A 22,309-nucleotide genomic window follows, 5' to 3' on the forward strand; every position below is an offset into this window, starting at 1 on the left:
TTAATTGTTGATGAACTCATGGCATGATCTCAAGTAATATATACTGCTTAATCTCAGATGTGGAGTGATTTCACTTTAATAACATCAAAAGGAGAACTATTTTCTTTTACAGAGAATTCACTAACCACACTGTACATGTAATTGAGAGGACAGGGAAAAGGAGGGAGTGGCTATCTACCACCTGTAAGCTTTGTCGGGGGCTATATACACAGTTCTCAATCAGTGTGGCCAATCAGATATGTGCAAAATCATCTCTAAAGGCTCTCTCTCCCTCACAGCAGAAGTGGAGTGGGAAGGGGCTAGTCACTAATACCACACCTTCCAGCTGGTAAAGAGCAGTGGTTACTTCTTCTCTTAGAATGGAATAACAACCACATGTGGTGGCTCGAACCTTGTGCTGCTATTGAAAGTGGACTTCAGTTCCTCAGTCACTGTTCCCATTCCTATGGTGCCTGCATGCCACAGTTCACTGTGGATAAAATGCATTTTACCAGTATTGCTTACATCTTCTGGACACAGTGCCTAAATTCAGGTGTGTATCTGTAGCATATAGTGCTTCATTTCTACTTTACTGGAAACGTTATGACATTGGTATAATGAGTATTTATTGTCTATTGAAGCATGTAGATTCCAGCCCCAGAAGTGTCTCAGATGATAGGTGTTGAGGTCATGTCTGAGATCAGATGTAAAAAAAGAGCCCTTAGGCCAGAGTTTACAGTCCAGATTAAGATCTGTCTGTTAAACTAATAACTGGATACGTGGCAAAAGTATTAGAAAAAAGGGAAAAGTATTAGAAGGAAAAAAGGATCTGGGAGAGATAAGGTAGAAATCTAAAATTAAACAGAAGTTTTGAGATCAAAGTTGGATTTTACTTGAGCAATTATTATTTGGTCAGAAAACACAGTCTGGAAATTTAATCCACTGATTAGTTTGGTCTCCTCTTGCCTGACCTGTTAACCTAGGTAGCAGTGCATTTTGCACCTATCATTAATAAAGTAAGATGGTTGTTACTAGTAATGTGAAATATCATCATATTTTTTTAAGCTATTATCCATAATCTCTAGTTCTCAAAAATATTCCCCATGATGAAACAGCTACCAAGACTGGATCTCACAGTAGTCAGTGTGAAGAGAGAGGCATCTTGACTGTCCCAGACACCTACTTTAGAATAAAATCTCTACTGATTGGAGCAAATCTAGATGTCTGATGTTAGGTCAAATAGATCCCATATGTACACAGGATATAAATGTATACACAATCTTATAAGCACGTAATACACAACATAGTGAAATATAAAATTAAGATGAAGAAGATAGATGGAAGATATACCTAAAAGAAAGAATAAGCCAACATTGGTCATGCAATGTTAATTTGTTTTTGTGTGCGTACATATTACAATATAGTTTTATTTATAAGATCATAAAATACGCTTCCCATTTGGACTTCTGATCTGTGTACTGTGCAGGATGGACTGTGGAACTCTCCTCTACTGTAGTTGAGTGTTATCAGAATGTTATTTAATTTCTAGAACACCCCTTCAAGGAAAAGTAATGGTCTCATCACTGTTTTATAAATCAGGGATTTATGATGCACAGAAGTTAAGATCAGAAGTGTCACCTTCCCCATTCTCAGCATCCTGAGTACTTGGGTGGGTGTGGTTCTTTTTTCAAGCATGGTACTTCAATTTTAGCCTTTGGTAGTCCTACACATTGCAGACCATAGGTCCTCAAGTCAAGTGTGAAGATGATATGATCACCACTTAGAAAACAAAAGTGAGCAGTGACTAGCAAACGTTTCACAAAGTAAGTTCCCAAATATCACAGTGAGCCTACAGAATTGCAAAGGTGCTGAAGTAAAGCACTGTTCTTTAGAGTTTGACCAGTACCTTTAACCACGATAAACCCATGCCTCATGCCTTTATATCATTTATACTTCTGCATTAAATGAGGTCTGAGGGAGGAAACAAATGGAGTCTGAAGGAGAGAAAACACTTTCCATAACTGTATAAAGCTGATCACTCCTAAAACAATTTTTTTTCCATACAGAGGATAAACTGTTCAAGTGAATACATACCAGGTGGCCATATATTTCAAGACCCCATCATTAATACATAGGACTGAGTAAAAGCAATCTTAAATCCTGCTATTTGCCTATATTTGATTCAAAGACCTTAAGATTTAAAAACAAACAAAAAAACCAAACCAAACCAAAACAAAACAAAAAAACCACCAAAAAACCTCCATAACATTTTGTCTGCAATTTTGTATGGTTTTTAAAAAGCAAATTAAAACAGAAACGAAGTCAGAAGTTCTATCATGTGGCAACATACTATTATCTCCAAGGTAGGACAGTTGGTTTGGAACCTCTAAATCCATAGTGTAGACTTCTTCCTGCTGTTTTCTACTAAAATGACAGACAGCAATGGCATGTTTTCAGCCTTTGTAGTGCAATATTGTAGGAGGTCAGACATGGAGTTTCACAGAGACTTGCAGGAAGCAGCATAGTGTCAGATACACATTCTAAGGCCTGTAGAGAGATGATCTTTACTGGTTAACAGCACACTCTTTCCTTGCACTTTCCTTGTTAGGTCCCTCCTGTATCATCTCTTCCAGCACATTTTTTTCTTTTTCTTTCCTATTTGGCTCCAGGAACTAATCCCATTCTCTTTGTTTGTACTACTGCTTCTTTCATTTTCTGTCCCATCACTCCTGCAAGTTCATTTGACTTCAATGTCCAACCTTATCACCAGGCTACCAGTCAACTTACTACATCTGGCTTAGATCTTCTAGTCTCTTACTTTCACTTCCCTTTCCCTTGCTCAGTAAATCCCAGATTCTTTCTCCTACTTTCTGTGCTCAAAACGTTTATGTGGAATCACAGTTTATCACTTAGGAGTATCTAAGTATTATTCAAAACGCATGCATGGAAAGGTATCATTCTCTTCCTGGGATATTTGCTTATTGCACCTGATACCTACTATTTAATCAGTGGGAAAATAGTTCACCACCGCTGTGTCCGTGCAGGGTCCATCCAGTGTGATGCTGCACTCTGCTGGCTGTGGCTTTGTACTGTCACTTGCATTTTCCAGTCTCCCTCCCTTTATTTTCCTAACACTACTGTGTGCGTTCAGCATTTTCCAGAATAAATGAAGGCTTAGCACAAATCATTCCTACTTTGCTGCACCAACTTTCATGAAAGCTGACTGACATTCATCTTTCTGATTTGGCTTCCGTTACGCTCAAATCTTATAAAAAAAAATTAGAAGATAAAGAAGTGGAAAAAGGGCTGATCATCCAGGTGTTTCCTAAGTGTTTGCCAGACTTCAGTTCTGCAGGTGCCATCTTTTGTGAGAAAGGTCCCCATGGTCCATGCCCCTTTGACCAAACATCCCAACTATGACAGGCTCCAGGCATCTTTCTATAGCTCCTCTTTCTTAGAAGCACCGCTAAGGAAAAGTCTGCATGAAATTTGCAAACAATCAAAGACTCAACTGCTCTAATTAAAACAGAATGTACTAAGAATGTATAGGAAAGCTGGAGTGGAGCAAAAGGACTTGTCTGAATAACTAACTCAGTTTACTTGGCAAATGTCAGGCCAGGGAGGTACATCTTGGATTCATTACAAAGGAAGCAATATCTTACTTGTCCTCCGCTCCTATCCTCGGGCAGCTGTCAGCAAGACAATCTCTTCCTTCCTGTCCTTACTGATCCTCTTGACTACAGCATCTCAAAGACACAGCCTCGAGTGTCTGACATTTCTCGTCCCTACTGCTCCCGCAAACACCGTTCCTTTATAGTCTGTGACCACTTTTGATGTTCACGTTGTGACAGATTTCATTACCTTATAAGATAGGCTGGTCGCAGTTATATTTCAACAGTGAAATGTCTGCACCATCTGGGATAAGAGTCTCTCTTTCTACAGTGGTTAACACCTTCTAACATGACCCTCATCCCTGCCCCCTCCAGCTAACTCTGGAGTTATATTTCCCGATTTCCTTTCTCAGAACTTGGCATTTCAAAAGCCTCTTTGATCTTGCCATCACCTCAGCATGCCTGAAGGGTAAAGATGTGTAGATCGTGGTTTGCATGTCAGTCTCCCTTCATTCAAGGTGTTGAATTGGCTAGGTTGATTTGTCCATAAAGCAACAAGAGTGTTACTTTTGTATTCTTTTATTAGTGATGCTTTTCCTTCATAGCACTGATGAACTATTGACAAATTAAAGTTCATCGAGCCCAGAGCCCCAGGCTAAAGACACAATGCACCTTTTGCTCCATGGTTGTTGGCTGTTTAATTCAATATTTTTCATATCTTACGTGTTTGATTCCTGTTTGACCCGAATTGTCAGCAAAGCCAAAGATTCCATCAGTGAAATGAAATGCAAAACAGAACTACAATACTGCACTTCTGACTTTATTTATGGCAAAGTTGGGGACTGTGGAATCTGCATGGCCTCACCTATAAACAGTAAGTCCAGTCAAACTTTGGAGTAAAGAGCTACACCATTTGTTCACACAGGAATTGTTTGTTTCTGTTCACACAGGAATTACTGCCTGGCTGGTAACTCCCAGATCCCTTAGAACAGTTAAGTGGCATAATTTTTGCTCTTCCCATGCTATGTAGTGACAAGAAGTAGTACTTTTTTTTCTATAGAAATCCAGGAAAATTTCAAAATATGAAGATTTTGCAATAGTACAACTTGAAGAATTTGCAACTCTCTTCCCTGGGCTCTAGCTCTGGTATTTTCTTTTTGATGTTGCCCATACTACAAGCACTTCTTGATTCCCAAAGGCTATGCACACAAGAAGGACCCAATAGACTGTGTTGTTTTACCATACTATTTTGCACACTCATAAACCAGCTGCTGCGTCTGAACTACTCCTATACAACCCAGCACAACAGCCAGAAGGCTCCTCACAGAAAGCTACAGATATTTCCCCTTAGCTCATTCCTTTTGCCCTCTATCTCCTCTTTTTGGAGGCAGTTTTTATTAAGCAGCAATGCGCTTATTCTGCTTGTTACAGCCGGAACAGTACTTAATAATAGCTATTACCAGCTGGTAGCTGTAGATACTAGAGGCACTGAGATCTTGGAAAAGAGCTGGGATCTCTTGGTACTTATGATGTCAAATAGTGTTAGTGACGTATTATAATGATTCCACTAGACAACGCTAATTTTTGGAACAGAATGCCACCTTAAAGAGATCCATTCCCATTAATCTCCTGGCTGAAAAGCATCTTGAGAACATGCTATGTTCCCGGAATAGCTTGCTTCGCATTTTTATTGTTAACTGTTGTTATTATTACTTAATTTGTAAATGCATGCTTATTTGGAGTTTTAGCTAATTTATGCCAAAGTGGGTGGAAAAGTGTTAAGGTGAAAAAAAAAGTATTTTTACATTTTTCAGCTCACCTAGCTTACTTTCTGTTCAGATCATTGGTTCACAAATACTTTTCCGGGGTTGGCTTTTTGACTGAGTTTAGAACAAGACTTGTTTTGCATTAGAAACATTTCTTTGCACAGCTGCAGTGCCCCTCACAAAGGTATGACCAAGTGCCCAGGCAACAGCAGGGGCAAACGCCTTGCTTAGGACTAAGACAGGACAGAGTCTGAAACAAAAGTGGAGAAGCGTTTAGGTCACAAGGCAGGATGCGAACTTATATGGACTTAGTGCAAATCCTAGGAGTCGCCAGCCACAAAAGTCCCGACACTGCACAGCAACTCAGCACCTTCAAAATGGCGCTGGGGGCAGCTCCCGCCGAGGATGTTTTCCCGCCTTATCCTAACGGCTCCGTAGCACCGGGCAATGTAGGGCCCCAGATGCTCAGTGACCAATGCGCTGCCGGTGTACAGCGGTGCGAGGTGCCGCGAGTACTGACACTGCCCCAGGACCTCCGTGTAGAGGAGGTCCTGTCCCCCTCCACCCCTGTGCGCCCGATACTCGCCACACGCTGCGTCAGGCGGCCGCTGTGCAGATCGGAGCGCCGTTCCCTCAGTCCCCAGCAGAGGGCGCTCCGGCTCTTCTCACGGCCCGGCCCTCCCGCCGGCAGCTCGGGGTGGCCGAGCAGCGTCTGCCTCCTCCCGCCCAGGCAGCTCGAGAGAGTCTTAGAGCTGCCTGGAGTGCAGGAGGGAAACTTGCCTCCTTAATATCGTTGTAATATGCATAGGCTTATTAAGCTATATTTTACTTTTCTAGAATTTGTTTGCATGCTACGGCAATGGGCAAATAAGGCAGTAATGGAACTCTCCGCCCTGGTAATCCCAGGTGAGCCTCAGCTGATAGTAATCTCAGGTGGAAGCGGGACACTTAATTAGCAACTCCCAAGCAAAGCCCTGTTTCCAAATGCTTAAGGTTCTGCAGTAGGTCTGAAACTAGAGTAAAATCTGGTACAGAGAAGGCTTGCTGCTGGTCTCTTTCATCTGAAACTATTATTTTCAGCTTTCACCATCAGAGGGAAAATCAAAAAATGACATTTGGTTTAGATTAAAAAAATAAGATAAAGTAGCCCTGAGAGAGCAGAGCTTTGCTAACAGCTCAGCAGATCTAGGAGCGCAATGGCTGTTCCTTGTGTGCGTCAGCAGAGGTAATGGGAAGCAGGGAGGATGCACCCAACTGTCTGCTCCCTTGATGCTATCCTTCTTTGCAAGATTGAGGAATTGATTTTGCTCTGAAATCTGTGAGTGCTTGCAGTTACAACTTGTTATGTGCATTTCTCTCTATGTTGCTTGGCTATTCTTAGGAGTCTTCAGGTAGTCAGACTAGAATTAAACTCTAATATGCAATTTATGAGTCTTGCAAGGGCTTGGATATTGCATATTCACATTTATTCTTCCAGTGTATAGTAGGGAAGCTGTGTGGTTGATGCAGATTTGGGGAGATTTTGTCTCACTGAAGTGTCACCTCCAGTCCTGCTACTTGTTCAACTGAAGGGGGAGACTTGCATATATTTATGTAGTGGTTGTCATCACAGAAAGCTCCAAGCATGTGGCTGTCTTCTAACTATTACCTCTGTTTGGAAAGACCAGTTGGTATTAGGATTGATGAAATGGTAAGCGACAGGGATGCTGACTACCTAAAGGACAGGTAAAGTTGAAGATGTGGGAAAAAAACGTCATTGATTTCCTGTTTTCTTACAGTTGTGTTCTACGTGTAATGTTCTAAGTACGTGTGAAGCAGGGTCTGTTGAGAGAGTTAAATTTTGTTAGGCTAGCTTATATAGCTGGATAAATACAGACAAGCATTTGGGCACATATGTGCTTCTTCAGAGATCTTGCCTGTTTTTTCTTTTTTCTTCCAGTTGTATCCTGTTCTCTGACATTTAGTTGAAAATCTGAATTTCCATGTGTCTGCATTTGTCAGAGCCTTTCTCAGTGTCTACTAGACAAATCCTGTAATTCGTGTCTGAAACTTTTTGCAACTTGTTTCCTTTGAAATTAAGTATATATATAATTCTCTAACGCATCCTTAATATATGTGAGTACCCTTTAATATCAGTTCAAATAACTGTAATGGAAAGAGAAATCTTCAAAAAATATTTCCAATAAATCAAGATTAGTTGTTGAAATTTTTAAGTATACAGAAGACTGAAAATGTCTAGTGCAGGAACTGAGAACATTTTGTATTGAATATGCAATTTAGGATCTGCTACTTTCCATACTCAGCTCTTCTATCTCATTAATAGTTATTAACCATCGGAGGGCACTCCTGATCCTACAAAGAAATAATGTAGTTCGCTCGAACAATAGCGAGCAGTCAGACTTTCCTAATCTGGAAACATGCTTTGCATGATTTATATCCCATTGGCATCTGGATTATGAGTCAACAGATGATAAAGTCAGATATTTATGACACCTCCGTTTACCACCCTTTACAGCATGGCGCTAAATACTGTGTAACTGATGCACTTGATTTAAAAGTCACTTGCAGCTTAGTAGTTCTAGTTATTTCTTCACAGTTTAATATAATGCTTACCTCAGGCTGTGAAGGAAGTTTGCTAAAAGAAATGATTAACAATAGAGTCTGTGTTTCTTTAGCAATGTCCTTAGCTCCATATAAGAGTGTTAGTCTGGGTCAAGATGCTGTGTCTGGCCTAGTGCAAGTATGTTCTTACTGACATTCACATAAGAATAGCTTCTTTGGCTGTAGGTGAAAGGAGGAGCAGTCAGATGGGTTAGATGTGAGTTTAGCAGAGTAGTGTAGTAAGCTTTGATGTTTCCTTTCAGACAGTCTTATACTCCTGAAAATTTTGCCTTATGTATCCTTTTTTTTTTTTGTAGGAGTGTTTTTTTTTCCCCTATGAGAAACACGTTTCTTTGTTTTCACTGCACTTATATCCTCTGAAAGAGAGCATTTTTTTTCTCCTCACAAAAACCAAAACTTGAAAACAGTGCAGTTTCTGAGTTTGTAATAGAATGCTTACAAAACCAGCAATTCAACTTCCAAGACTTTCTTCTTTTTTTTTTTTTTTTTTCTTCTGCAAGGAGTTTAATGTGTTGTTTAAAAATGTTTTACAAGCTGTGATGGCAATCCCTGACTCTAAGAGGCATGGAAAGTGGGAGTAACCTTGTCATATCTATAATTTTTTCCCTTTGAGCCTCAGCCCTGCAAGTATATTAGAATGTTTATTCCTTGAGAAGAGATCCTCACACAACTGGTTATAGAACTCTCCTTGTAACACTGTCAAGGCTGCATGAAAGGGTACATGGGAAACAGGATTTCCAAGCCAAGGGAACAGCAGGCACTGCTACGTAGATGTTCCAAAATCTCTTTTTTAGGGGAGACCAATTTGGACTGGGTGTTAAGGGATGTTTTCTGCAATTCACCTTAACTCCAATACTCTACTGTTTGAATGAGCTTCAGTGTCCATGTGGAATGGTTTGTGTGGTCTTGAAATTGCTCCATGCTACTGTGACGGTACAAACTGGCTTAGCGTCTAACTTGACCAAAATCCCCAAACCGAACCCTAATCAGAAGAGTTCTTCAGAAGAATTGTGGAGAAAATTTGTTATCTTGTGTCAGCTGATGGCTGGGAATCTAACACATGTAGGCGGTTTCATAGAGTCTTAGAGTTGTCTGGAGTGCTAGAGGGAAAATTGTCTCCTTAATATTGTTGTAATACGCACTGGCTTGTTAAATTATATTTTACCTTTCTAGAATTTGTGTGCATGCTAAGGCAATGGGCAAATAAGACAAAAGGCATCTGATTACTTATTACCCTATCTCATGTAGGTGACAGAAATAGGCAATGTGACTAAGACCATCTTGCTTCTTGGGTGCAGCTTGTTGTGTAGTTGGGGTTGTAGGAGGTAATGTAGAGCACTGGGTCCTTTTCCTGTTTGCAGCATAGATTCAGAAATGCTTTTAACTAACGAAATGCATCCAGTCCTTTTCTGTGGATTGTTAAAATGTCTCCACCGATAGTAAAGAATAAGAAAACAAAGTGTGGCTTGGGAGGATTGAAGTGAGGACATGCCAAAAGTTCATTTGTCTTCATCAGGTCAAATGTTTCTGTTCTGGGAAAAAGAAACATTTTGAATGGCCTGGCATATTCAACGGGAACTGCCTAGGGAGAGGGTGTATGGTGTATACAACACACTCCCAGGGGGGTTGCCAGAATCCTGTAGGCACAGACAGCCCCTTGGATGCATCAAGGATGCATGTTGGCTACGGTGAGCAGAGCAGAGCTGAGCCAATTTGTCGCATGTTAGCAGGACACTTGGACAGTCAGATACTTAAATTCCATCTCGGTCCCTCTGCCTAGTCTGTGGAGTGAACTGGGCAGCTCTGGTAGCTTCTGGAGAGCAAGATGCTGAGCAGGGAACTACCTAAAGGAATATGAAGGACAAGTTGTTTCCAGTCAGAAAGAAACATTGTCTGAATGTTCCTATGCTCGTAGAACTGAGATGTGGGTGGAACTGAAGCTATTAGGGTAAGCTTATTCTGTTCTGTAATTCTCTCCCCCACCTTAAGAAGGGCAGTACATGCTGGATTAATGCTGGAAAGGCCAAAGCTAGCCACACTACTTTATGAGGGTTAATACCAACTACTTAAGATCTTTGTGGTTGGGGCCAAGAACCGATGTGGATCATTAAGATTTTAGTGCTTAGAAAAGCATAGCCATCTTGTTCCAACATCACTTCTTACCCTCCTCAAGAAGGATGGTACAGCAGGTTTTCTATGCTTCAGACCAGCAGATTACTGGATATTTGGTTTTGCCTTTTTTTTTTTTTTTTTTTTCCCACATGTGGGGGAATTATGACAGAGAGCAGTTGTAATTACTTGGCTAGAAAATTACTTTAAACTTTCTGGTGTTGACTGTCTCTTTCAAAAGTACTTATCAGCATCCTTTTTTTTTTTTTTTTTTTCCACATGCTCACACTTTCACAAGATCCATTAAATGCCCGCCTGCTGGAAAGAATTCTGCTGGGATTTCTGTTCCTCTTAAATCAAGGGCAGCAGTCATAAGGCTTACGCTGCGTCTGCTCATATGCCTGTTTTTATATTTTCTTGAAATGATTTATTCTTGGGGGAAAATGATGGCATAATGAGATTCTTTGAAATTTAGAGAGTCTATCTGAAAATGTGCTTCAAGGGGCTTAGTTAGGTGTAGTCGTGGCCATTATAGCCCTAGCTTTCTGCTACTTCTTACTGCTGAAAGTTTCTGCCCCTGGAGCAATGATAAGAGAGGTGTTGAGGCACTCCAGTTTCTGCCATCTCTTGGCAGGGGTGGTCACCTCTGGAATGGAGTGACAGGAGCTGCACTTGTAGTGCCCAGTGAGGAAGGCGGCTATGGGGCAGTACGGTAGCCTGCAACTGCTTGAGGGCAAGTGGCTGAGATAGTGAAGCCAAACCCTTCTCAGCAGTTTGAAGCTGCAAAACAAGGGGACACAACAATGCAACAGTGGCTTAGAGGGTTACAATGGAAGCTGGAAAAATCTTTTTTCTTTCAAGGGTAGTGCAGCACTGGAGCAGGCTACCCAGAGAATAGGTGGAATATCTGGCCCAGGAGGGTTTCAGGGCTTGGCTAAACAAAATCGCAGCAGCCTTGAGCTGGTGCTGGTGATAGTCCTGCTCTGGGTAGGCAGTTGGATTAGATGACCTCCAGAAGATCTCCCAACCACAACATTTCTGTAATTATGTGACAAATGTAAAGATTTTGGTTTTAAAATAACATAGGGCTTTCAAGCAGCTCAGAAGAAGTGATTCCTTTATTGAAAACAATAGGCAAAAGTATTCACAGAAAACGTTCACCACCACTTCTCATTGCTTTAAGCACAGCTGTAGGCTTGGCTGAAAAATTCTCAATTTGAACACTCTTAATAAGTGAATCTTATGTCACTTAATTTGCACCAAATAACTCATTTTCTTTTCTTGCCACTGAGCAAGCACTGTAGTTTATTAGGTACATCTCCTCATCCAGTATGAGTATCAGTTGTGCATGGATGTGCAGATATGTGTATAAGATATCTCTAAAAGGGGTAAATGCAAACATTTTTTCACTCAGCAGACTGCTAGCTCTCAGTTGTCACCTCATAACTATAAAAAGTAGTTTTGGAGCTAGATGTAATTCAGACAGAGACTCAGAGCAAGCAAATAATTATTTTTTTTCCTGTATCATTGGCACACTGTTGTTCCGCTGTGGTCAGTGGTAGGATGTACAAACAGTACTTGAGATTCCATAGGAACCTGTTTTGTATTTGTGCTAGGCCAGCATCATATGGAGGGATGGGAGTGATAACCCGCAGCTTGCTTGGGCAAGGCAAATGAGGTGCTCTTCCATGTTTAATAAAGAAGCAGAAACTTGAAATGAAGTTGCACTAAGATACATGCTTTTGGCACACAGATTTGCATGCCTCAGATAAGTTCTGTCATGGCAAAAGTGCAAAGAGGAATGTGGGAATGCTTTCACCAGGTTGTCTTCATATGGCAAAACAAAGCAAAAAAAGTGAGCAAATTTTAACCAGAAATTGTATGTTAGCCGCTTTCGTGAGTCTTTTAACATCTATGGAAGAAATACTATATTGCTGTCGCTTTTCCTCCATGCATTTGCAGGAAATGCCAAACAGTGATATCCTCCAGTTTAAAACATGACAAAAGGAAGACACACCTGTAAAGCTAAAAGCTAATTTCTGGGATCAGCCATAATCATAATTTTTCTGCCTCCTTTAATAAATTTTAATGAGGAAGTTGGCCTTTTGGGTTTGTTGAAGACTGCTTTTTGTTGCAATGTCTGTGGCAAGGTAACTGCTACTGCAGCATCGCTTTGGTTGCACACAGCAATAATCTGACAATGTCCTGCCACTCAGATGCACCCCAATTTGCTCCTGTCACATTAAGGGTATTTTAAAAATGGCTGCCACTTACAGATTCCACCTAAAGGAGTTTTCAGCTGGCCCTGTAGCATGTCTTTATGGCCATTTCCTCCGCTGCTTATTTATCCTCAGAGAATTACGCAATGTAAAGACCAAGTGGTTGTTTGGGTTCACTGAAATGCACAGGAAGATTTTTACTGATAATTTCAAGTCCCGTGTTTAGCTGCACAGAAAAAATACTTAATATCGTTAGTAATTTAGCCATGTAATTCCCCTTGCTGCTTTATTGTATGTTTTCATGCATTTTTAAAGAAGGAGAAGCCATACTGGAATCTAACATTTTATCTAAAACTTTTGGATATTACTTCATAATAGTATTTTGCCATCTTGTGTTCAAAGAATAGTTGTTCTATGGTTCTAAACTTGTATCAGTGCAGATTATTGCTTTTGCAGTCATAAAGCTGGACTATCATAGAAGCAGCGTGGCTGTTCAATTGTACAGTGATGCCCATCTAGCTATGCAAGTGGGAAGCAGGATGTTCAGGTGCAAGGAAATACAAATTCACTGGTTGAAAAAAAAAAAAAAAGATAATTTTAAAAGTAAATCTGAATCACTTGATTTAATTTTATCTTTAAGTTCATTCTTTTCTGACACCAGGAATGGAAATACCAAATGACTTTCCCCAAAGTTGCATTTCTGCTTATTTTAAGCTTTCATTTCTATCACTAAGGGGATTATTTGGGCAAATTGCAATAAAAATGACTGGTGTTTTATAAGTTTATCTGTACTTTACTATTTATTTCAGTACCAAAGGGCCAATGGCAGTTATGTACAGTAATGCAAGTTCTTACACGCTTAAGTCTGGTCCTGTGAGTATAATAAATGAGATCTACTCTGAAGAATTTGGAAAGCCAGGAGGTTGCAGGGTTAGCCTGCTATGAAATATCAGGGGACTGAGGCCCTGATCCCCAGTCCATTCTTGTTTGTAAAAGCACTTCAGCACACATGTATCTCTAGGCATGTGTTTAAGACCCATTGACATCAATGAGACTTTAGCTGATGCTTAACCTCTGAGCATATGCTTAAGTTTCCTGCTGAATAAGGAGGGCCTTGAGCATATGCTTAAAAATACCCTGCTGAATTGCTGATCTCTCTTAGGCCTCTAGCCTGCCCCAAATACAAACCCTTACTTGCTTCTCTAGGTCACTTGTTTTGGCTTGGACTTCAGATTTTTTCTTCTCTAGCATTTCCTTTTCACTCAGCTGGCCAGATCTATTTTCTACAGCCTCCATTATCACACACACACATGGTGTTCATTATCACTCCACATTGCTCCACATTACAAAGCTGAGTACCCCATTGGCTAATTCAATGCTTTCAGTGAAAATGCTATTTATTTATAGTTTTCTGCAGATTTAAAATCACGTATGGAGAAGCTGTTGTCAGCTAAACAAACATTGTTTATGTTCAGGTGCTGCTGGGATACCACCCTTTCAGTGTAATCCTTTCAGTTTGCTATATTATTACCGTGTTAGGTGGGATAAAGGTTCCAAAAATCCCTTGTAGATCTCAAGGACTTTTGGAAAAGCTGTAATTGCTTTTGGCCACGGTATTTAGTGCAGAAAATTTTCTTACCAAAAATGTTATTTTAAACTGAAATTTTATAGTGTTATTTCCTCTGGAAAATTTCAATTTCCCTACAGCAAATACATCAAACAGTGTTTTTCATATTGAATCAATGTTTCAGAATGAAATACTTTTGAACTATTTTAGTTTAGCATATTGATTTTTTTAATGGAAAAATAATTTAAACACTCTAAAATTGTAAAGAAAGTTCCCCCACTGAATATTGATTTCAAAGGAAAAATTCAAATAAAGATTTTCTTCCATAGAACATTTTCCATATGAAAAAGATATTTTCCATTTAGTTCTAGTTAATAATGTATAATTTACCTGGCATCTCTTATTACTGCCATAAGAAGCATGTGAAAGGATTACCTCTGTATGGGCTCGCTATTCTGAACCTTCTGTGCAGTATTTGTTGTGCTAGAAGACTGACATTGCTGTTCCAAGCATGGATGTGGAAACCCCCCAAATTCAAAGGGTGTCAGGGTAAGTTTTTTCTCTGATTTAGTAATGCAAATAGTTCTTGAGTGTGCCTTTCAACTCTTGGATCTCTGTTAGAACATAGGATGGTCTTAGTAGGTACCTGGCCAAATGGAAAATGATAAGCATCTCCTAGTTCCAACGACAGTCTCTTTGGAAATCATAAGGAATTGCTTAAATGTTAGTCTTATTATCCGATGTCCACTTTCAGATATTTACCATAGAATGCTCATGACTCAAAGGGATCACTGCTGGGCCTACTGTTTAAATACGTTTCTTGGACTAATCCAAAAAAACCACCCATCAGTGAACTGAAACTCCAGCTCATGCTCTACTAGTCAAGAGATTCAAGATCCTCATGTTACACTGAAACATAACAGACTGTTAAGGCTATTTCATAGTTTGCTGGCTTCAAATAAACCCGAAGTACTCAGGAAATAGTTTCCTCCAATTTTCATTTGTTTGAATTTGCCAAAATCCAGGACTTCTGCATGCTTTGCTCTTTGTGCTAGTGTGGTGGATTTTGTTTTCCTTGCAGTTAAGAAACAGAATAAACATTTTTCACCAGAGCATTATGATTCATGCATAAGGGAGGGATTTCTATTTTGCTGCTAACATGAAAAAGGTATGAGTGTGGATGATGTATCCCTGTGCCTCCTTGCAGTGTTGCTGTGGGTATATGGATCCCATGTGAGTACTGGTAGCTGGCATGACCAGCATGATGATCCCCCAGGACCAATGGAATCCTACACATATTTTCAGATTTGAGGACAGACCAGTTTTTTAATTCAATGAGAGATTTCTTTAGCGTCTTTCTTTTTTGCTGACTCAGCATATTGTTTGCAGCTGGACCAGAATGTGAACGCCTGCACAGAAGAGTTATATGACTTTCTGGCAAAACCAGCTAGTGTGGAAATAATCGCAGCCCACCCAAACCTAGCAGGAGGCAGCGTTTTCCTTTCAATTAAAAGCATTCTGTTAAAAGGCAGCACACAAGATCTAATGTGTGCGTTCAGACAAACATTTAATAATAGCTTTCATAAGCTTTAAAAAGAAGAAAAAAGCAGAGACAGGCCATGGAACTTGAAGAAAAACATTAGCTAAGGGCCCAACTTGAACCCAAAAACTGGGAATATCTTTCCTGGCAAGTAATTCTCTTCTACTAAAGGCATAGATCTGAAAGTAAAATTACAAAGGCCAGTATTAATTGGGCTGATCTCATCTGATCAAAAGCCTGTGGTACCATTCTTCTTCACAATCCCTCTCATCAGCAAATTAGGAACCCTCTGATTCTTGAAATGTCCCATCTATTTTGCAGGTTTATGACTCCATCCTGGTTGTAAGGAGGGGGCAAATTAGCTCCTAAAACAAAGGGAGCTGTGATTTAGGGCAGCAATACTTACTGAGAAAATCTCAGGAGCAGCTTGACTCAGTTGACATTTATGTTTGTGCTCCTACTACTCAAATTACCCACAAAACCAACTTGTCCCCAGAAGGCTAAAGGGTTTGGTTTAAATATGGTGGAGGGATGCTCTTCAAAGCAAGCTGGCTTGTCTGCCAGAGAATAAAAATGAGGTTTCAAGCTGCCTGCTCTACAAGAGGAATTGTGAGCAGGAAAGAAGGGAATGGGAATGAAGCTGTGAAATACTCAAGTAAGGGGAAGTGACTTGATCTCAAATGGAAGATAGGCTAGAAATGGTGCTGACTGAATTATTTACTTGCCATCCTGTCATACAGGTATCTTGCACAAAGGGGTGGAAGACAGGAGAAGTTAAGAAGGGCTGAAGAAGCCTGTGAGAAGCTGGCCTCTGATGGGAGGGGGCTGAGGAAGGCCCACAGTGCTGTGAGGTGCTTCTGCGGAAGAGCTTGGGGAGTGCATGAATGGTGCTGGCCAGACTAATGGGTGAGAGGCAATGAGGTGTTCCCCACTTCCACTCTTTCCTTCTGTCTGTGGTGAGATGCCGCTCAAAAGCAGGGAGGAGACAGTTGGGTAACAGGAGATGAAAGGGTCCTGTATTCAGGGAATAGATGGCAGGAACCTGCTGATGGCTTAAAGAGCCCACAGCGCTGCTATGGTCAGACTTTGGATCCTACTGTGTTTTTTATAATCTCACTGAAAGTAGCTGGGCTATTCTGCCCTCATATAAAGTCACTCTCCTGCTCCTATGCCACTCATTGTTTGGGGTGTTTCATGGAGAATCTTTCTCCCTCTTTTAGAAATTTACCCAGTAATTTTTTTTTTTTTTTTTTCATCTTTTGGGTACTCAGTGGAAACACCCTGTTATATGCTCAGAATCTCTGCCTGCCTTCCTTTGAAGGCTGGTATTTGGATAAGGATTATTTTCCATCCAGGAATAATGGAGAAAGATGTGGAGTTGATATTGTGGTGCAAGTTGCAAAAATAATTTCTGCTTGCTTGGTAACTTCATCCTTTGAAGTATCCAGATGCTCTCAAGGGTGTATGTGACCTCACCTTCTAGTTACCAAACTTTTCCAAATGTCGGATTACACTCAACACCAGATTAGGAATGTGCTTGACATTTCTTTATAAAGTGCAGGAAAATATCTGGGTAGAGATGAAAGCAGATATAAGTGTAACTGGGATACTGGAATATTGCTACTATTATACTTCTCTTCCTCTGTTTCAGCCTACCTTTGTGCTGGAGCTTTGGCTGACATTCGATTGTCTACATACTTTCTGAGAACTCATGAAAAATTGGTTCGTTTTAAGTCCAAATATCCTCAGAAAAGAAACTGCAACAGTTTGCTCTGTAGCATTTACATTCAGAAACAAACTGGCAGTCTACTTATACACCCTTTGCTATTTACATCCCCATCTTAAATTGTAGGACACAGCAATCTGGCGCTGCTGGTCCAGTACTGTTGGCAGTTACATAACCATGGACTATTTGAACTGCCAATACAGTTTGATCCTGTTGCTATTTGTCTCCAATATTTATGTGTAGCAAACTGTAGACCAGCATCCGAAAGTGTACCAAAATAATTTTGCTATAACAACAAAAATATGATGAATATTTTACAGATGAGTGAAAGACTGATCATATACCTCAGGAAGATGCATCATCTGTCTTTTGTGGATAAATGTTTTTAAAATACTGAGACAAAGCTTCACAATTTGGAATAGGAAAGAAATAAATTGGCTGGGAGATACGCAGGGCTATTCCATAGGGATGATCAGCTCTGGCCATGACATGAATAATAGAGGCATCATCTAGATAATAATCTCTGAGAATTCAATATTTCTTATTCATTCTTATTCAATAGCATTCCTATGGGGTATTCAGTATTCTTTTGGCATGGCTTATGTTAATACATTGTTGGTTTTCTTAGGCAGAATGGGTCTTAGTATTTGTCATCATTTTAACTTGTGTTAATGATTCAGTGAGCAGAAAAACAAAGTAGGTATGTCTGCTGAATGACATATGCCGATCTGTTTACTTTTCTCAGTATGCTTTGTACCTACTTACTGCTTTTACTTTTTCCCTGAACAGTCTTCCTCCAGCTGACTTTCCTCTGAGATAAAATAACCATTTCATTCACCTCTTGCTTCTTGGCTTGGTCTTGCTTAGTGTCTTTCTAGGAAGATCTCATGACCTAAGGAGCTCTTTGACTGTTCAAACATCCTTTTATTTTATTTATTTTTTTGCTTCCTTCTGAATAATTCAGAGCCCTTCTTACTATCACCCCTAGTCTGCTCAAGGGTAGGGCATATCAGCTGTGTTCAGTACTGGGGCTGTTCTGTCTGTGTTGATATGAGTCTGTGGCCTTATTTTACTTCATTGGCTGCTTCTCAGCCAGGGGCTCCCAGCATAGTAGTTTATGAGGCAAAAACACATGATGGCAAGAACCTTAAGCTGAATAACACTGGGGTTAGCAAACTGTGATAGAAAAGGCTGAGCAGTACTCTTGATTTAAATGAAAGCTCTTCTAACCATTTTGAAACCTGCATGTTTCTTTGGATCACCTTGTACTGTAAATATCATGAGGCTTTGAATATAATTTTAGTTTCTGGCCTGACGATTGTTTGAGCAAGGGGTTCCCTAGAACTTCTTATCAAATGAAAGCACTTCATGAAACAAGCAGGTGGCCATGATGTTTTTTCCCCTGATTTCAGGGGAGGTAATGGGGGTTGCCTGTGTTCATTTGAGATTCACACAGTGCCTGTGATCTCTCCCCAAATCACCTCTGTCACATGTCAGTCCTGCATATGCCATAGAGACTACGGTATGTGCACAGGGAAGGACTAGAAGAAATGCTTTGCAGCCAAGCCTGTTGCTAAAGAGAGTGGTTGGCTCAGGAGCATGCTCTGCCATCACTGAACCTGCAAGTAACCCACACAGTGCAAGCTGAACCCTGTCCCTGGCAGAAACCTGAGAGTGGCTGTGGGCCTGTTGTTATTGTTGACCTCTGTCTGTCAGGGATTATGTTTTGTTTTGTTTTTACTATTGGGCGATGTGCTTTACCTAATCTATACCTAATTTAGAAGAGGCTCTGAGGATTTTTTGGAAGGCAAAGAAACCACATGTTTTCTGCACAAGTATTGAAGAATGACTGCTGACTTGTGGCTACTTTTCAAACCTGAGGAAATGCTACAGAGAGCACCAGCATCTTCCAATCAGTTAGGGCTGATTAAAAAAATTGGAGCTGAAGGATGCTTATGGTACTGTAATTGCGCTTTCTGAATAGCAGAGCTGGTTGTAATTAAGATCATGGCATTACTCATACACAGCACTGCCAGTCTGAGATGTTTTGTAAAATTCTTGATAAATTGCTCCGATTCAGAACTAGGAAACACTAGGCAAGGATAACAGTGAGGAGGAGTGTGAATTTGCACAGGATTCACAAGTTGAGATCTGGCATTTGAAGAGATCACGAAGGGGAGATCATCACTGGGTTGGTCGCCGGAGTTCGGTAACAGGAGTGTGAAGATATTTGTGGCCGTAGTGGAGGGAAGGGAGGCAAGGCCTCACTAGCCTTGTGAGATAAAGAAATCTCTAACATCTAAATCTCTACAGCAACCCTCCTTTGCTATAAGTTCAGAGCATTCTTGGCCAATTCAAAAAGAGCCATGTGCATGCTGACTGGCTAATCCCTTTCACTTTGCACTAGCTTATCTTTAAAGAGCTATCATAATTTTGCAAAATCAGTCCGTTCCTTGCTAGACTTGAATAGTTTGAGGTCCTCCACTATTTCCTCATTTTCCTTATGTTTCTAGACATCTAACAACTTCCTGGGGAGAAGCTGGCTCATGTATGTAAACATCTAGACATTGAGTACCAAGGCCAGATGTCCAGGTTCTCTCTCTAGTCAGTAAGTACAGGGAGGCACATCCAGGAGTAATTCACTCCAGTCTGTGATGTCAGTTTACGATTAGTAACGCTTGCTAAGTACTTATATCACTTCACTGATTGGAGAAATATTTGAGCATTTGAAAAACTTAGATAAGACAGGCCTTGCAATATTCCTTTTTTAACAGGAGGTTGGGAAATTAAATTCTCATCAGCTGTATCCTCAGATTGTACAGTTAAGGTAATTTTGGTTATAAACACTGCAAGACTTACCATGTGGATTTTCACATGTAATATTATGCTGTGCTCTAATCCAGGACAGCTCCAATAGTCTTCTATCCCATTTAATATTGTCCAAAGACCTTAAAGCAGCAAATTTATCTCTGGATCTTCAAGGAAATGTGTGTACTTGCTATGTGTTTCCTTGTCCATCTTGCTTGAACAAACTGCAGCCTCCTATTAACAGCTCACTTCTGTCATGCCAATGAAGTCGTATGTCTTATCTTATAAGAATTATAGATTAGTGTTCTTTTTCCCATTATTTCCTTCCTGGAAAATATATTGTTCATTGACAGCCATCCTACTTCAGTCTTCTAAAACCTTATTGTAATTTTATCTTTGATATTTTAAGCCTCTTGTGTAGTTTGCTTTTCTTTAGTGCTTCCTAGAGGACTTCAGAGTCTAGCCTTCACCAGTTCTGATTTAAAACTCTCATCACATTACCAAGCATAGTGCAATGATTTTCTTCTTTGTTAACAGAAAGCTTAGGATATGAGGGAGAATACTGGGATGGTAGACAAGGGGAAACAAAGCATGTAAAAAAGATCAAAGCACCTATACTTGTTCGACTTTGAAAGTATTTATTGCCGAAATTTTGAAGTAACGGATTAAAAATCTGTTTTTCAGTTCTGCAGTTCTGGAAAACCTCCTCACTAAAGTAAAGCATCTTTTACTTTTTAAAATGTTAGTCAGATCACAAGAATTAACAAAAAATAAAAAAAAAAAGAAGAAGAAGAGGAATCAGCTTTATTTTAGCAAAGCTTTTTTTTTTTTGTGGCTTCTTCCTACTCTCTTTCACAGTGTGCTGATGGTTTGAGAACTTGACTTAGTGTAGCAGTGAGGAACTTCAAAGAGTATATAAAGTATAAAAGAAGAGAGGAGAAGATTTTCACTGGAGATTCTGTACTACATGGTAGTTTGAAGCGGGCTTTGCCTTCATTCCAGAGTTAGTGTGAGTATGAGAGATCTTTTAAAGAACAAACCCACATGCTTGGCCATGATCCACATGATTTCCATCCTGCTCCAGTGTGAAATGTCGCATTCTAGGCAAGGAATGAAATTCCCGAATGTGTTCATTTTTTCCACTGCCTGAAAAAAAAAGGCAAGCCTGGTTGTGATTGTACTTTGTTAAATAACATAGCTGTTAAACAGTGTTTTAATATATTTTAGTTAATACCTAGTTACTAGAGAACTGGCCCCACCCAATGCATCCCATCAAACTTAAACAGCTTAGCAGGTTTAACATTCTGCATACATTTCAGATTTTCAGGCAATTGTTTAAATACTGGATTTGCAAGTAAGATATTTGACTATATCACCCTTTCTTGCAAGGGAGCAAGCTGATTGGAGTCTCTGCCTAAATGTCATGTCAAGCTCTTTGCTTATGCTGCTTTCTGAATTCTTTTAGAAATGATCCATCATACCACCCTACTCAGGTCTAAACTCAAGAGTTGAGAGTCCCTTCTACTTAAGATTCCTGGTGGATTTGCTGGTGGTCTCAGCTGACAGTACTGAAATCTGCCATTTCTCCTCTGCCCAGTGTTAATGCTGACTGGGAAGTTCTAGACCCAATCTGTGCCTGAAATATTGCTGGACTTGCTGAGAAATGCTGCCTACACTGCTAAGTATGGGGTATGCATATTTATGGGAAAGAAGAAGAGGTTACTGATGGGAGTTGTACAAGTGCTGGAGCTGTTTGTTTAAGAAATGAGATCATAAGAACCTGAATTAATACGTGCAAATTAGCAGTACTTCAGAAAGTAATGTAAAAGTTCACACACTGAGTTCTGTCCTCTAGATGTTAATGCTGTATCTCTGTAATTTGTGGATGTCAGACTTGTGGATATTCTAGTCTGAAACAGAGACGCAGATCTGGGAGAGAGTACTTCTACAGGGTTTTTACATGCAGACCTTGATTTCTTATTTTGTAAAGCAAGAATGTTTAAATACTTTATACAGATAGAATTGACTTTCTACAGACTATAATGACAGGATAGCAAAGAGGGGGTGTTTTTTGTGACTTGAAGTAAGTTGGACTTCTTGAAGAACAAGCTCTAAGTTGTAAATAGGACTCAGAATAAAACCTCTTAAAATAGTTAATTATAGGAGAATGAACACCAGATCCTCAGCAAATTTGAAAGGTAAATTAACACGGCTTCGCTGATGCCAGAGAAGCTGCATCCATTTATACCAGTCAAGGCTGTTAAATTTCCAGCATCTGTATTAATCAGAGGCCTGGAAGTGGGTGGAGGCATGAAATTACTACAGTATTATTATTACTTCAGCAAGGCCTTCTGCACAGCCT

The 22,309-nt window shown here is 40.1% G+C and overlaps 1 long non-coding RNA gene across 1 annotated transcript in view; it reads left to right on the forward strand.

Moving 5' to 3' along the window:
- The window catches only part of LOC110397129, a 32,976-nt gene continuing 11,582 nt past the window's right edge, over nucleotides 916-22,309 (forward strand). Inside the window, exon 1 of the long non-coding RNA XR_002437559.1 lies at nucleotides 916-6,262. This is a non-coding gene — a long non-coding RNA (uncharacterized LOC110397129). The remainder of the gene's footprint in view (nucleotides 6,263-22,309) is intronic.

Source organism: Numida meleagris, chromosome 3 (genome assembly GCF_002078875.1).
Source record: "Numida meleagris isolate 19003 breed g44 Domestic line chromosome 3, NumMel1.0, whole genome shotgun sequence".
NCBI classification, from domain to species: domain Eukaryota; kingdom Metazoa; phylum Chordata; class Aves; order Galliformes; family Numididae; genus Numida; species Numida meleagris.